Source organism: Triticum dicoccoides, chromosome 4B, assembly GCF_002162155.2.
Source record: "Triticum dicoccoides isolate Atlit2015 ecotype Zavitan chromosome 4B, WEW_v2.0, whole genome shotgun sequence".
NCBI classification, from domain to species: domain Eukaryota; kingdom Viridiplantae; phylum Streptophyta; class Magnoliopsida; order Poales; family Poaceae; genus Triticum; species Triticum dicoccoides.
Genome location: NC_041387.1, coordinates 358648827 through 358663292, shown reverse-complemented (window position 1 = coordinate 358663292; position 14466 = coordinate 358648827).

Genomic DNA, 14466 nt, shown 5'->3' with positions numbered 1-14466 from the left:
CAGCTGGCCACGGGGGCTGACACCCTGCCAGGGTGCTCCTCCTGGCCTCGCGAGGACGACCGAGCAGGGGAGGTGCGATTCCCACTGCCTCTCCATCCGACACACGAAGGCGCGGCCACAATAGATAAGCCTGCCCCAAGCGGAGCCACCGTGTCCCCCTTCAGCTTCTTCGCCGCAGGCGGCAGCCTAACCAGATGATAGAGTACGTCAAGTCCTGACAGGAAAAAACAAGAGAAAAGTGGAGTTCGAGTACTTACGGGTCAGCTGCAGCCTGTTCTGGCGGGCTCCTGCCGAGCTTAAAGCCCGTGAGCCTCTTGGTCCGGGATGCAGCATCGAGAGGTCGAGAGGCAGAAGAGGGCGCACCAAAGGGGCTGGAGCTAGCTTTGAGCAGTGCCTGGGTCGGGGTAGCCCCTCGAGAGATCAGCCCCGACCTGTCCTACTTTGGGATCACGGGCGGGTCCTCTCCCCCTTGCCTGGTGTCGGCCTCGTCGTCATCAGGAAGGGTGCGGAGGATGTTGGCCCTGCGCCAAGGGGAAGTCTCCCTTGTCCCCTCAGTGGTCGCCTCCGAGTCGCGCTCCTCTTCATCTTCGTCTTCCTCCCCTCCTCCGTGGGAATCATCAGAAGACAATTCCACCGGCACCGCCGCCTCCTGGCCCTCAGGAGGCACCGCTGGCACCAGACCGCTCCAATGAAAGGTGGACATGGCGTCCACCACCTATTGCAAATTGTCGCGGAGGAACACAGGGACAGGAGCGCCCTCCAGACCTTCCATGTCCTCTCCAACCAGGAAGCGGAGAGCTAATGCCAGATCCTCATCAGCCAGGGCCTCCGAGCTTATGCGGAGATTGTTGTCCGCACCTTCAAGCCTCCACAATGGGCGTGAGTGCGCCTGAAGTGGAGCCACCCGCTGCGCCAGGAACTCCCTCAGGAGCGTGGCCCCGGTCAGCTTCGCCGCCTTCATGTTTCCCGTCCTCAGGTCGGCGTTCATCTTCTCCAACACCAACTTCGCCCATCGGTCGTCAAGCTTCGCACGAGACCATGCCTCATCAGCATGAGGCTGCTCCGTGGGCAACACCAGTCGAGAGTGGATGCATCCGGCATCCAGCATGAATCACTTGCTATAGAAGCCATCGACCCTCTTCCTGGTCTTTGAGATCACATTGGCCTTGGAGTACACGACAAAGCTGGCGCACGCTGAAGTATGGCTGCCGGTGATTTGGAGGGAGAAGAAGGGGCGCAGCAAGGCCACGAAAGGCATCACTCCAACGTGCCCCTCGCAGTAGTAGGCGAAAATCGACAGAAGGAGGACAGAGTTGGTATGGAGATGAAGGGCTTGTAACCTGTAATGGTGGAGCACGACATAGAAGAACTCGGAGAAGGGAGGCACCAGGCCGGCGATGATGGTGCTCATGAAGAACGAGTAAAAGGTTCTCCCCTTGGCCTCCGTCTGGGCGAAGCCGGCTCGGAGTACAGTCTCCCCCATCTCCTTGCCTTGCGCCGCCGTCATCAGGCGCGTAGAGGCGAGATTCTTGTCCGTCATGTTGGGGGGATCCAGAGCCGCGGAGTACCAAGCCAGTGGAGCCTCGGCCACGGCCTTGCGGGGCGCCATTGATCGCTGGAAGAGGAAGAATCAGGAGGATTTGGAGATTTTGGAAGCAAGAGAGCAAGAGCAAGAAAGGGGATCTGAAGCTAGGTGAGCAAGAGCAATGAAGGTAAGCCTGACCCAGGACAGCCTTTTGTCAATCGGGCAGTTGCCGAGGCAGCGTGGGGAAGCGGAGACGCCCACGTCCAATCAACCACCACGTGGCGACCAAGGCCGCAGGCTGTTGGGGCCCGCAACGGTCCACACTTGACCTTTGGCTTCGCTGCTAAGCCAAGTCCGAGCGAGCCTTGGGCCCGGGGGCTACTATCGGCGTTCTGGGAATGGGGGTCCACAGACTTGCCTGCCTGCGGCCTGCGGCGTGTCTCAAGCAGTGCCCAGTACGGCCCAAATTCATCAAACAAAGTCCAAGACCCTCGCGAGGGGCCAAGCCTCATGGGGCGGACAATGCAAGGCTTCCTCAGGGGCGGCCTCACCAGCCAGGCTCGCGAGGGCACCAGCCAGCGCAGTGTCCTCGTTTCCTCTTCGGTGCAAAGGGGGCAAGAGTAGGCGCGGAGTATGGAGGCATCAAGCAAAGTTTTATCTATCGGTGCAACTAGACCAAGACCAACAGGACGACAGGACAGAGATCACCGTGGAGCCCAGGACAGCATCATCGCTAGTGCCTTTGGTAGTCGAAGACCAACTTTAGTCAGGATAGCTTGTACTAGCTGTCCCCCTTCAAAATGGCCGTTGTAGGATCCCTTCCTGCTCAATATTTGGGAAGAGGACCAAGGCCCCTATAAATAGAGATACCCACCACAGTAGAAAAGGATCGAATCCTTCCCAAGCAGAACATCGCACCGGCTTAGGAACACTCCTCGCGAGGTTGTTCTTCCTCTGTACTGTTCATCATCAACCCTCGAGGCAATCCAGCATACCACACACTGGATTACGGTATTACACCACAACGGTGACCCGAACCAGTATAAATCTTGTGTCCCTTGTATTGTTCATCGTGTAGCTTAGATCCGCGGCGAGGTTTTGGGGCGTGGATCGGTAGGGAGAAGATCTTCGTGCGCACCCCAGAGTTCGAACCTTAAGGTTTTTGTCGGAACCCCATATCCGATAGTTTCCCCCTTTTATGATCACTATACGATCATCATATGTGCTTGGTGTCATAATAGCACTGCTCCACCCAACAAGCTAAACAAGCTTAGTTGTACAAATATGAATCTAATATTATTAAAACAGAGTCATATAATTGGTCAGCTAAATGTTCCTCATTTAGTTTTGAAAATGCATTTACACCGTGGGATTTTGGGTCAGCCCAGGCCCCGATTCTCCTCTGTTCTGTTGTGCTTCCGATCTCTACTCGCCCCCAGCCGCCTGCCTCGCCAGTGACTTGCCGTCCCCGGATGCAAGACTCTAGGAGGAGATGCCAGACTAACAGGAGGTCAAGAGCCTCTCGCCCAAAAGCATCACCGCTGCCCGGGCGCGCCGCCGTGCCTACCTTGCCAGTCCGTTCAGGGCTCAGGCCTGTAGCAGCCACTAAGCGCACCTGATTTATCTTGAGATATGTCCTCAAAACTCAGCAGCCACTCCTCATCACCCATTTTCCAATTGATTCATTACTCATGAGGCAGGACTGTCATTAGGGTTTGTTGTGTACTGAGTGCTACCTACACTTAATGGTTCAGATGTATTTCAGTAATCTTTAATACCTGTAAAGTTCATAGGGTTTCAAAATTCCAGCCCTAGGAACAGACAATAGTCATTTTGGATTGTTGGTCATAGTGACATTGACCCATATTACTACTACAGGCCAGGTTGCTTGACAATTTTACTTTTCTTTCTTACTCATTCAATATGATATCCAATTATTCACGTTGATTAGTTGCGAACAATAAGTTCTAGACTAACTTGTTGATTCAGATTTTGGACGGTCTCTTACTACAGTTACAATTCTGCATACTTGTCCAAGTAAGCTCACAAGTAATGATTGATTCACTACATCTATGCTTGCCTTGTCATATTTTTTGTCAATATTCTGTAGGATTTAGGGATATGCAAACCCTTGAGAGGTTCGAACTCTGGGGTGCGTGCGGAGATCTCAACCTTCTCAGCTTGCCTACTAGCGATCCTCCTAAGCCTAGCGCGTCGAGCTCAAAGAGACACAAAGACACAGAGATTTATACTGGTTCGTGACACCGTTGTGGTGTAAGACCCAAATCCAGTGTGGTGTGGTGGATTGTCTCGGAGGGCTGAGGATGAACTAGTACAGAGGTTGAACAAGCCTCAGGAGGCGAGGTGTTCTTGAGCTGGTGTGGTGTATGCTAGTTCTACTTGTTCTGAACTCGTTCCATTTCTATGGTGGTGGCTAGTCCTATTTATAGTGGCCTTGGTACTCTTCCCAAATATGAGCGGGAAAGGATCCCACAACTCGGGATTTGAAAGGGGACAAGTAGTACAGTATACCCTGACAAAAGTAGTCTTCGCCTGTGAAAAGCCTCTGGTTGTGACGCTGCAGTGGGCTCCTCGATGACCTCCGTCCTGCCGTCCTGGAGGTCTTGGTCTTGTTGCACCAGAATGGAAACATTGGGTTGATCCCTCGGTACTCCGCACCTGTGGCTTGCCTCTATTGCACCGAATAGGAAACCTACGCTCTGTACCCACCTGGCCCCCGCCTGGCCTTGGTCGTCATGGCTCCCGTCAGCTGAGCCTCATGAGGTAGCTTGCATAGAACTCTCCACCCCTCAGGAGCCCTCCTGAGGAGGCCGATCCCTTCGGGTGTCTTGGCGTTACCCGCCACGCGAGGCTTGGCCCCTCACGAGGGTCTTGTGGTGTTGGTGTTGAAGCTGGGTCATACTAGGCCATCAATGGAGCCACGTGGTGGGCTGCAGGTAGGCAGGGCTGGATACCCCCGAATCCAGGATACTGATAGTAGCCCCCGGGCCCAAGGCGCGCTCGGACATGGCTTCCAAACGAAGCCAAAGGGCAAGTGCGGAGCGCCGTGGGCCCTAACCTCCTGTGGCCTTGATGATGGCTGGCATTTATTGGGACATGGGCGACTCCGCTTCCCTATGCTGCCTCCACAACTGCTCGACTTGACTGGTCGATGCGTCATGTAGAAGTTCATGATGGTGCGAGGTCATGGAGGCCGGTGGTTGGCCTCCCTTGGCTATAAATGTGAGGGAGGGGCATAGCCCCTCGCCCATCTTTCCTTCATCTTGCTCCCGCCTGCTTTTCTCTTCTCCATCTTGTTCCCATGAGGTTCTCACCGGCCGAGAAGGGTAAGGCCTCCAAGGAGGGGCCGGCCTCTCCTCCTCCCAAGAGGGGCCGTGGTCGTCCCCGCAAGCACCCCGTGGTCCATCCGGTAGCATCCAGGGGGTACGAGCGCGCCCCCCCCCTCCCCTAGAGGCAGCATTGCTCTAGGCGCCTGCAATGGCATCTCTTCCCGCGTAGGAGGCCACCGGCTTCGGAGCAGCCCCCATGATGAAGGGAGGCGCGTCGTGATCGTGTGCCTGCCTCTACCGTGCTTTTCATTGCTGGACGTGCGCCGTGAGTTCATGGTGTTGTCGGAGAGCCCTCCTGGCACCTCGCTTCGCCTCCCGCGCTTCTTCTCCGGTGAGCTTCCTCAATTCGATGACGCGGCGCTGGAGCCAGAACTACCAGCGCATAATACAGTTGACCGGCCACCGCGTGGTCGAGACAAAGCGGCAATTCAGCCCGAACACAAGCCGGCACCGCGTCACCGAACAAATAGGAACACAACAACTCGGCGATACAGACATGACCTGTGGTACGACTTGGAGAACAAAGCATGCCAGACCAGATCGATCTATGGATCACGGGGATGCGCCCTAATGTGCAACGACGACCACCATGCCGGATATGACAATACACACCTGTCCAGGCTGAATACCGCAGAGCGGCTCCATTAGAGCTGGGTCGCGACGTAGCTCAGCACAGAGGCGCCGTGCACCCCCTATGCTTCACTGATGAAGTAATGGAACATGAATTCCCAGAAGGGTTTAAGCCTGTAAAAATTGAATCATACAATGGAACAATAGATCCCGTGGTATGGATCGAGGACTTCCTTCTCCATATACATATGGCCTGCGGCGATGACCTCCACGCCATCAAGTATCTCCCGCTAAAATTCAAGGGACCAACTAGGCACTGGCTGAACAGTCTGCCCAAAAACAGTATTGGCTGTTGGGAGAACCTGGAAGATGCATTCCTTGACAACTTCTAGGGTACTTATGTCCGACCTCCGGATGTCGATGACCTAAGTCATATAATCCAACAGCCCGGAGAGTCAGCCAAGAAATTCTGGACTCAGTTCTTAACTAAAACCAACCAAATCGTCGACTGTCCGAATGCTGAAGCCCTAGCAGCCTTTAAGCACAACATCCGTGACGAGTGGCTAGCCCGACACCTCGGCCAAGAAAAGCCGAAGTCCATGGCAGCCCTCACCATGCTAATGACCCGCTTCTGTGCGGGGCGACGACAGCTGGCTAGCTCTCAGCAACAGCATCTCAAGCAAACCTGGCACTTCGGAAACCAAAGATAGCAATGGCAAGCCCCGATGTAGTAAACACAAGCATCGAAATAATGGCAATAACTCTGAGGACACGGCCGTCAATGCCGGATTCAGTGGCCCCAAGTCCGGGCAGCGGAAAAGGCCATTTAATAGAAACAATCCGGGCCCTTCCAGCCTAGAACGCATACTCGATCGTCCGTCCCAAATCCACGACACCTCCGACAAGCCAGCCAATCATACCAACAGAGGATGTTGGGTCTTTAAACAGACCGGCAAGTTAAACACCGAAAACGGAGAAAAGGGATTGCAAAGAGACGACGGCGAGGAGCCCCGGCCACTGAACACAGGGGGACAGAAGAAGTTTCCTCCCCAGGTGAAAACAGTGAATATGATATATGCTACCCATATCCCCAAAAGGGAGCGGAAGCGTGCACTAAGGGACATCTACGCGATGGAGCCAGTCGCCGCAAAATACAACACCTGGTCCTCTTGTTTGATCACCTTCGATCGAAGGGACCATCTGACGAGTATCCGTCACGGTGGTTCAGCCGCACTGGTGCTTGACCCTATCATTGACGGATCCCACCTCACACGTGTCCTCATGGATGGTGGTAGCAGCCTGAACCTGCTTTATGAGGATACAGTGCGACAAATGGGTATTGACCCCTCATGGATAAAGCCCACCAAGACCACCTTTAAAGGTGTCATACCAGGTTGGAGGCCTGCCGTACGGGCTCAATCACACTGGAAGTTATCTTCGAATCCCCGGATAATTTCTGAAACAAAGAGTTACTCTTCGATATCATCATCTTCCGTAGTGGTTATCACACACAGCTCGGACAAACCGCATTCGCTCGTTTCAATGCGGTTCCACACTATGCCTACCTTAAGCTCAAAGATGCCCGGACCTCGCGGTGTTATAACAGTCAATGGAAATACGGAGCGCTCCCTCCGTACCGAGGAGCACACCGCAGCCCTTGCAGCAGAAGTACAGAATAGCCTTCTTAGGCAAAAACTCAATTCGGCAATAAAGCCCCCAGACAATGTTAAGAGGGTCCGTGCTACACTACTACAGGGCCATCCAGCTCGTTCAGAGCTTAGGTAGCAATTCGGCCTTCGTTCCATTCCCAACAAAGTGCTGAAATTCGTTCCGCACGTACATAACTACGCACTTAAAATACCATGGGAACGGGCGGAGGCACCGCTAGACCACGATCCATAATGCGGCTCAACCGCTCATGGATCCGCATACCTTCACTTTTTCTCTTTCTTTCAGGTTTCTTCTCTTCTTGAAGCCTTTTCTGATAAACCTGCTCATCGGATCCATAGCGGGACGAATACACCAAGAAAGCTAGGGGCTCGGACGTACAAGGGAATACCCTGGTGGTCTCTGCTAATGATCGTCATACCTGCTTTAACTACCCGCACGCAGCTCGCTCTTGGTCGTGGCATGCTAAATACCATTATTTGCTTATTACACTGCTCATACGCCTTGACGTATTAATCCAATTTCAATGAAAATTAATTGGCAGTGTTTTCGTTTTACCTAGCTCTTCCTTGTCTATTTATTTTTCATCGCACCCGTACATTCTGGTACGCCTTGATTCGCCAGGGGCTTTATTGTAGCCCATAACATGGCAAGAAAGTCTGAACACTTTTACAGTGCAGTTCAGCACCCCGAACATATAGCATTATATGCATTGGCTCCGAATCATGTCTTTGGTCTACATTTGGGATGCCCGGCTCCTATGCTTGTTACCCTACGTTCCGCTATATCGACTAGGGTAGTAAAGGGAGAAATACTATGATTGTGTCCCCGTTCTTCGGGACGAGCACCTCAGTAGAGGAAGCTGAAAACTGACTGTCATGATGCGGCGAGAGATGGTCAGCTGTTCGAGAGGTCACAAAATCCTTAACGATTTCTTCCGCACTATGCGATAACTAATGCATCCTGCAACGGATCAGTTTTTATCTGATCAGGTGTTTTCTAATGCCCCAAGTTCGGTCTTCCGAACACTAGGGTCTGCGCCTACGTTTCTTTTGTCAAACTCCTATGGCTAAGTGAGGGTGATAAAGCCTTATAGTCTGATTGCCTAGTTCGTCGCGCTAAACACCTGCTTTAAGGACCAAAAATCTAGAGTAAAGAATGTTTAGATTAATCTCGAACACCCCCGTACTTTTTACGTGGGGGCAAAAGCCGTGGACTGGCCAACTTTCAGCATTAATTTAAATATGGCCGCAGAGGAGGTAATAGTTCGGATAACAATCATTATTTTACATCACAAACTTGTTTTATATTACAGCATAGGATAAGATGCATACATTCATGAGAAGATAATATCCTTGGAACACTGCTCCGCCACAAGGCGGGGACCCTTCAGGACACTATCATAATACAGCTCGGGCTTGCAGTGCTCTTTCCCTTCGGGCGGCCCTTAGGTCATCAGCTTCACAGCATCCATCTTGGCCCAATGCACCTTGGCACGGGCAAAAGCCATTCGCGCACCTTCGATGCAGACCGACCGCTTGATGGCGTCAAGCCAAGGACAGGCACTGACCAGCCGCTTCACGAGTCCGAAGTAGCTGCTGGGAATTGGTTCGGCAGGCTATAGCCGGATAATCAAATCCTTGAGGGCTAGTTAGGCCGCCCTATGCAGCTCGACCAGCTACTTCAGCTGTTCGGTAAAGGGTATTGGGTATTCTGGCGCAAGATATTAAGACCAGAATAGCTTCTCTTCAAAGCTCCCCTCTTTGGCTCGGTAGAATCGTTCGGTGTTAGACACGCTGTGTGGCAGATCCGCAAACACCCCTAGAGAACTCCGAATCCGGGTCAGTAAACGAAATCTTTCCTTCGTGTATTTGCTCTGCATAATAAAGGCCTTACCAGCGGCGATCTTTCAGGCCTCCTGGATTTCCTGGAAGGTGCCTTGGGGTTCAGCCCGGGCATCGTGTGCGGATTGGCGAGCCTTGGTGAGTTCGGACTCTTGGTCCTTTGTGCTCTGCTCTAAGGTCACGCACTTCCCTATGGCTTCTTGAAGCTCTTGTTTAACTTCAATGACACGGGCCTCGTGGTTTTCATGAGTGGCCTGCTCCTTGGTCGCCCTCTTCTCGGCCTCGGCTACCGCCTTCTTAAGGGCCTCGACTACAGTTGCCGCTCCTATTACATACCATGACATTTTTTCAGTCAAAATAACCACTCACTTGTATTCAAATACAAACAATGTTATCCCATACCTTGGTTATCCTCCAATTGCTTCTTTACTTAGGCGAGTTCCTTTTCGGCCCGCTCCAGTCTCTGCCTCAGTCCGGAGACCTCCGCAGTATGAGCAGTTGCAGTCAATAACGACGTCTAATTACTCACATAGATATTTCCTAGTTAGTCTCCTGCGAAATGTATTTGATCCTCTGTCCAGCTTTCTTTTCGAAACACCTCACAGTGTATCAGGGGCTACTATCTATATTATGACAATCTTTTAACTTCATTACTTACCTCAAAGCCTGTTAGAAGGTTGATGCATGCTTCGGTCAGCCCGCTTTTTACAGACTGAACCTTCTCGGTCACCGCACCCATAAGGGTACGGTGCTCTTCAACGATAGAAGCGCTTTGCATCACCGCCAACAAGGTATCCGACACCTCAGGGTGGACTGAGGTTGCCGGTGGAATAGGCGCACCACCTTCTGTTGAAGAAGGTTGCTGGCTTAACTTCGGAGCCGTATTAGTCTCCGGAGTTGTCTCTCGCTGGGTGCCAAATTCAGGATGGCCCTCGCCTTAAGCATCCAGGGGGGTCTGCTCCCCCATGTGTCCGATCGCCGGGGTTTGGCCCTCTGGCGTTGCCTCGATGGTTTCCCGAGCTTCGCCCTGGCTTGGGCCCCTTTGGGACGACACCTCAGTGTTGTCCATATCTTTGGGGGAGGAGGCCGTCGGGAGAGTCTTGTTGTTCATCGCATTCGAGTCCAAGGAATCTTTTGATGAAGATCGCCCGATGTCGGATCCGGATGGACTACAGAATATGAGACTCGGTACATTAATACCATGCAAAAGTGAGACTGGATATCTGAAGATGTCCGGGTTTTCTTTGTACTCACGATTTGGCCAGGGGCTTGACCCTGGCTTCCCACTCCGGGCTGCTGTCGACAGCCGTGGTGGATTCGTTTGGAAGGGAGGCTTTCCCCTTCTTAGACCTTTTGGCCTCCAAACGTGTGGAGGCCGTCGTCTTCTCCCCCCCTGGCCGGGGGAGATTAGCTTTCCTCTTCTTCATCATCCTCTTCCTCGTCTTTTTCGGCAGAGGTGCGGGCTTTGGTGTCTTCGGATACCACATCTGAAGTAACCTTGCGATGGAGCCCGCCCTGGTCTCCTTGGCCTCCTTCTTGGCCTTCTTCTTCGGTGCCTTATATGGCGCAGGGACCAACAAATTCATCAGAAGAGGGCCAGCTTGTTATTCAGGCAGCGGAGCCGGACAGTAGATCCGCTCTGCCTTCTCCATCCAGGGCTGGGAGAATCGCCAGGGAAATATTGGGTGTCTTCCCCAGGGTATACAAATAGAGGATAGACCTTGACAACATATAAAGACTCACTAAACTTGTGGGGCGGGACGCTTTGTGCCCACGATCCTCGGTGGTGTCCGGCCATGACTTGTCGGGCTTGAATAGCACCTTCCAGAAGTCTTTGTGCGTCATGCCGAAGAACCCCAGCAAGGGTTGGTGCTTGGCCGGATCAAACTCCCATAGATGGCAAGTCCGGCACTGGCAAGGAAGGATCCGACGAACTAGCATCACCTGGACCACATTGACAAGTTTGATATTCTTGTCCTCCATGCTCTTGATGCACGCTTGGAGTGCCGTCAGCCCATCAGACAAAGGCCCGTCTAAGCCCTTATCAGGCGAGGACATGAGCCGTAGTGGGGCTCCGGAACGGAATTCAGGGGTGGTGGCCCATTTGGCACCGCGTGGCTCGGTAATATAGAACCATTGTTGTTGCCAACCTTTGACGGACTCGTTGAATTTACCCGATGGCCATTTGACGTTGGGCATCTTGCTCACCATGGCTACTCCACACTCGGCGTGTTCGCCGCTGACCACCTGGGGCATCACGTTGAAAATCTTTAGCCATAGCCCGAAGTGTGGAGGGATGCCGAGGAAGGCCTCGCACACAACAATGAATGTCGAGATATTGAGGAAGGAGTTGGGGGATAGATAATAGAAATCTATCCCATAATATTATGTAAGGCCGCAAACAAATGGGTGGAGGGGAAACCCCAGCCCGCGGATGAAGTGAGGTAGGAATACAACCCTCTCGTGGGGTTCCAGAGTAGGGACGATATGTCTCGCCTCTGGGAGATGGTGTACGATCTTCTTGGCCAGGTATCCGGCCTCTCGGAGCTTCTTGATATCCTTCTCCTGAATGGAGGAGGACATCCACTTGCCTCGCTTTCCGGATCCAGACATGATTGGAGTGCTTTTTGGGCGAAAGAGATGGGAGCTTGGGCGCTGGAGCTCGAGTATGAATGAGCAGAGGAAGAAGAGGGTGTGGGTGAAAAGGGGGGATCCTTATCCCTTCATAAAGGCGGTAAAAATCACGCGCCTCCCCGTTCGCCCTAAAACTCGCTTATTTCCCAAGCGTTGTGCTGATGGCACGGTTGGGTTACCCATGCCCATATTGATGAGAATGCCGCGATAAGGGGACACGATCTCTTCTTCGACAAGATGTGCCGATGAAAGCGTGCCTCAAAATATGGAGGGGCAGGATAAAAAACGGTTCGAATAAAGAGCGGGCCCTGGCGTGATGTCACGCTATGAGTTGTCAGCAGATTGGACTCGTACATATTATACTCTCTACAGTGGTTATGGAATTTTTTTTGTAGAGTCGGACATGATTCTTTTGTTAAGATCTACTTTGGAGTACTCGGAGAAGGATCCCATCTTGCAATGCCGAAGACAATCTGCGCGCCGGACTCATCGTCATTGAAGCCTGGTTCAGGGGATCTGAGGGAGTCCTGGATTAAGGGGTCCTCGGACAGCCGGACTATATGCGTATGCCGGACTATTGGACTATGAAGATACAAGATAGAAGATTCCATCCCGTGTCTGGATAGAACTCTCCTTTGCATGGAAGGCAAGCTTGGCGATTCGGATGTAAAGATTCCTTTCTCTGTAACCGACTCTGTGTAACCCTAGCCTCCTCCGGTGTCTATATAAACCATAGGGTTTAGTCCGTAGGACAACAACAATCATAAACATAGGCTAGCTTCTAGGGTTTAGCCTCTACGATCTTGTGGTAGATCAAGTCTTGTAATACTCATATCATCAAGATCAATCAAGAAGGAAGTAGGGTATTACCTCCATCGAGAGGGCCCGAACCTGGGTAAAGATTGTGTCCACCGCCTCATGTTAACATTAGCTTTAGACGCATAGTTCGTGACCCCATACCTGAGATCCGCCGGGTTTGACACTGACAGAGGCTACGATCCGCCCCCGCGTCGTCGTGCTCGGGTCGAGGATGTCGGGGGTTCGTCCCGCCGCAGCGCTCTAGTGAAGCTAGAGAGGAGCCCGACATGAAGCTGGGGGCCGGCGAACTTGGACTCAAGGCCGGTGGCCCCGGGTCACCAATGGGAGAACTAGTGGAGCGTCGGGTCACCTTGAGGCGCTGCTTGAGGATGTGGTGTTGGTGCCAAGCTCGTACGCCTTCGGGCCCTCTTTGTTTAGCTTTTCCTTTCTCCTGCAATCCGAAAAAAGAAAAATGTACCTTGTGGGGGCGTGTAATGAATTGTTGTTGCTATGCCTTTTATGTTATAATTGCTTTCTTGATGCTGTGCTATAATGTTTGCAATCTAAGTGGGTTAAGGTAGGAAGGCTTAGCTTGGTATGTGCAGTCGTTCTCCGCCTCACGAGAACCTGACCTTAGGTACTTGACGGGGCCCCCAGGAGATACACCTTGTGCCCTTAGGAGATACACCTTGTGCCCTTAGGAGCCGCGGTAGGGCAGAGCTGACCTTTGAAGGAAGAGAAAATTTGTCGAGCGACTCACTCCCCCTTTCGCTAGGCCCTTGCCACAGATTAGTTCGGACCTGAAGCACCGTGTCGCGCTGTCCGGGGGGCAAGGACATGAGGGGTGCTGGTACCCGTGGACTTGTTCAAGGGCTCCTCGCGAGGATGAAGCCGAAATACCAAGGCTCGGCGCGGTGCATGCGCACAAAGGCAAGCCCAGGACGTACACACCTAGCCCCACGCGTGAGTAGCGCGAGGAGAAGTGGCGGGCGACTGCCACCTCTCTCACGTCCGTAGACCAAAAACAGCTTAGTAGAAGAAAACAGTTCGAGGAACCATCGTTTGAGAATACCAAATCCATTGAAAGATTACTAAGAAACTGCAAGTAACTTCAGAAAGCAAATGAACAGCCGCGTCCGGCTCCTAATCTAGTCTTCTCACCAGTGCGGAGCTAAGTGCTGCCACTAGGACGTGGGAGGGAGCCCCCATGAGGCCCCAGAGCGGCTCTTAGGAGACTCTAGGGCATGTACATCGCCACTCATTATTACTTGAGAGTGTCAGGAGCGGATACCGTCAAAGGCCGGAGCCTTTCTTCAGGGGTAGAACTTCCGGAGGTGCTGGATGTTCCAGGCGTTCTGGATGGGGACCCCGTCATGTGTCTCTAGGCGCGCGGCACCAAGCCTGGAGACACGGGCAATCCTAAACGGGCCCTCCCACATGGGAGAGAGCTTGTGCAGCCCCTCACTGGAGAGCACCCTCCATCGCCCACCTCTAACATCCTGGAGCAGACGTTGTGGCAGTGGTACCACCACAGTGCCTGCTGGTACCTCGCCGCTCGGAGCGAGGCTTGACGGCGGCGTTCGTCCCCCAGCACGAGATCCATCCCCCACGTGGCGTCCTGCTGCGTCTCATTGAACGCCAGGACCCGCGTGGAGTGATGCTTGACCTCGTGAGGGAGAACTGTTTCTGCTCCATAGACGAGGAAGAACGGCGTTTCTCCTGTTGGCTTGGTTGCGGTGGTGCGGATGTACAACAACACGGACTGCAGCTCGTCGTGCCAGCCCCTGCCGCAGGCCTCGAGCTTCTTCTTGAAGTTCCGGGTCTTGAGGCCCCTCAGGACTTCCGCATTGGCCCTCTTGGCCGGCCCATTACTCCATGGGTGTGCTACTGAGGCGTAGCAGATCTGCGTTCCAAGGTTAGCATAGTATGTTTTGAAAAGATTGCTGGTGAACTGTGAGCCGTTGCCGATGATGATGCGGTTGGGGACCACAAACCGGCTCACGATTCCTTTGATGAACTTGACGGCCGATCCAGCTGGGATGCTGCGCATGGCTTCTTCCTCTGCCCACTTGGTGAA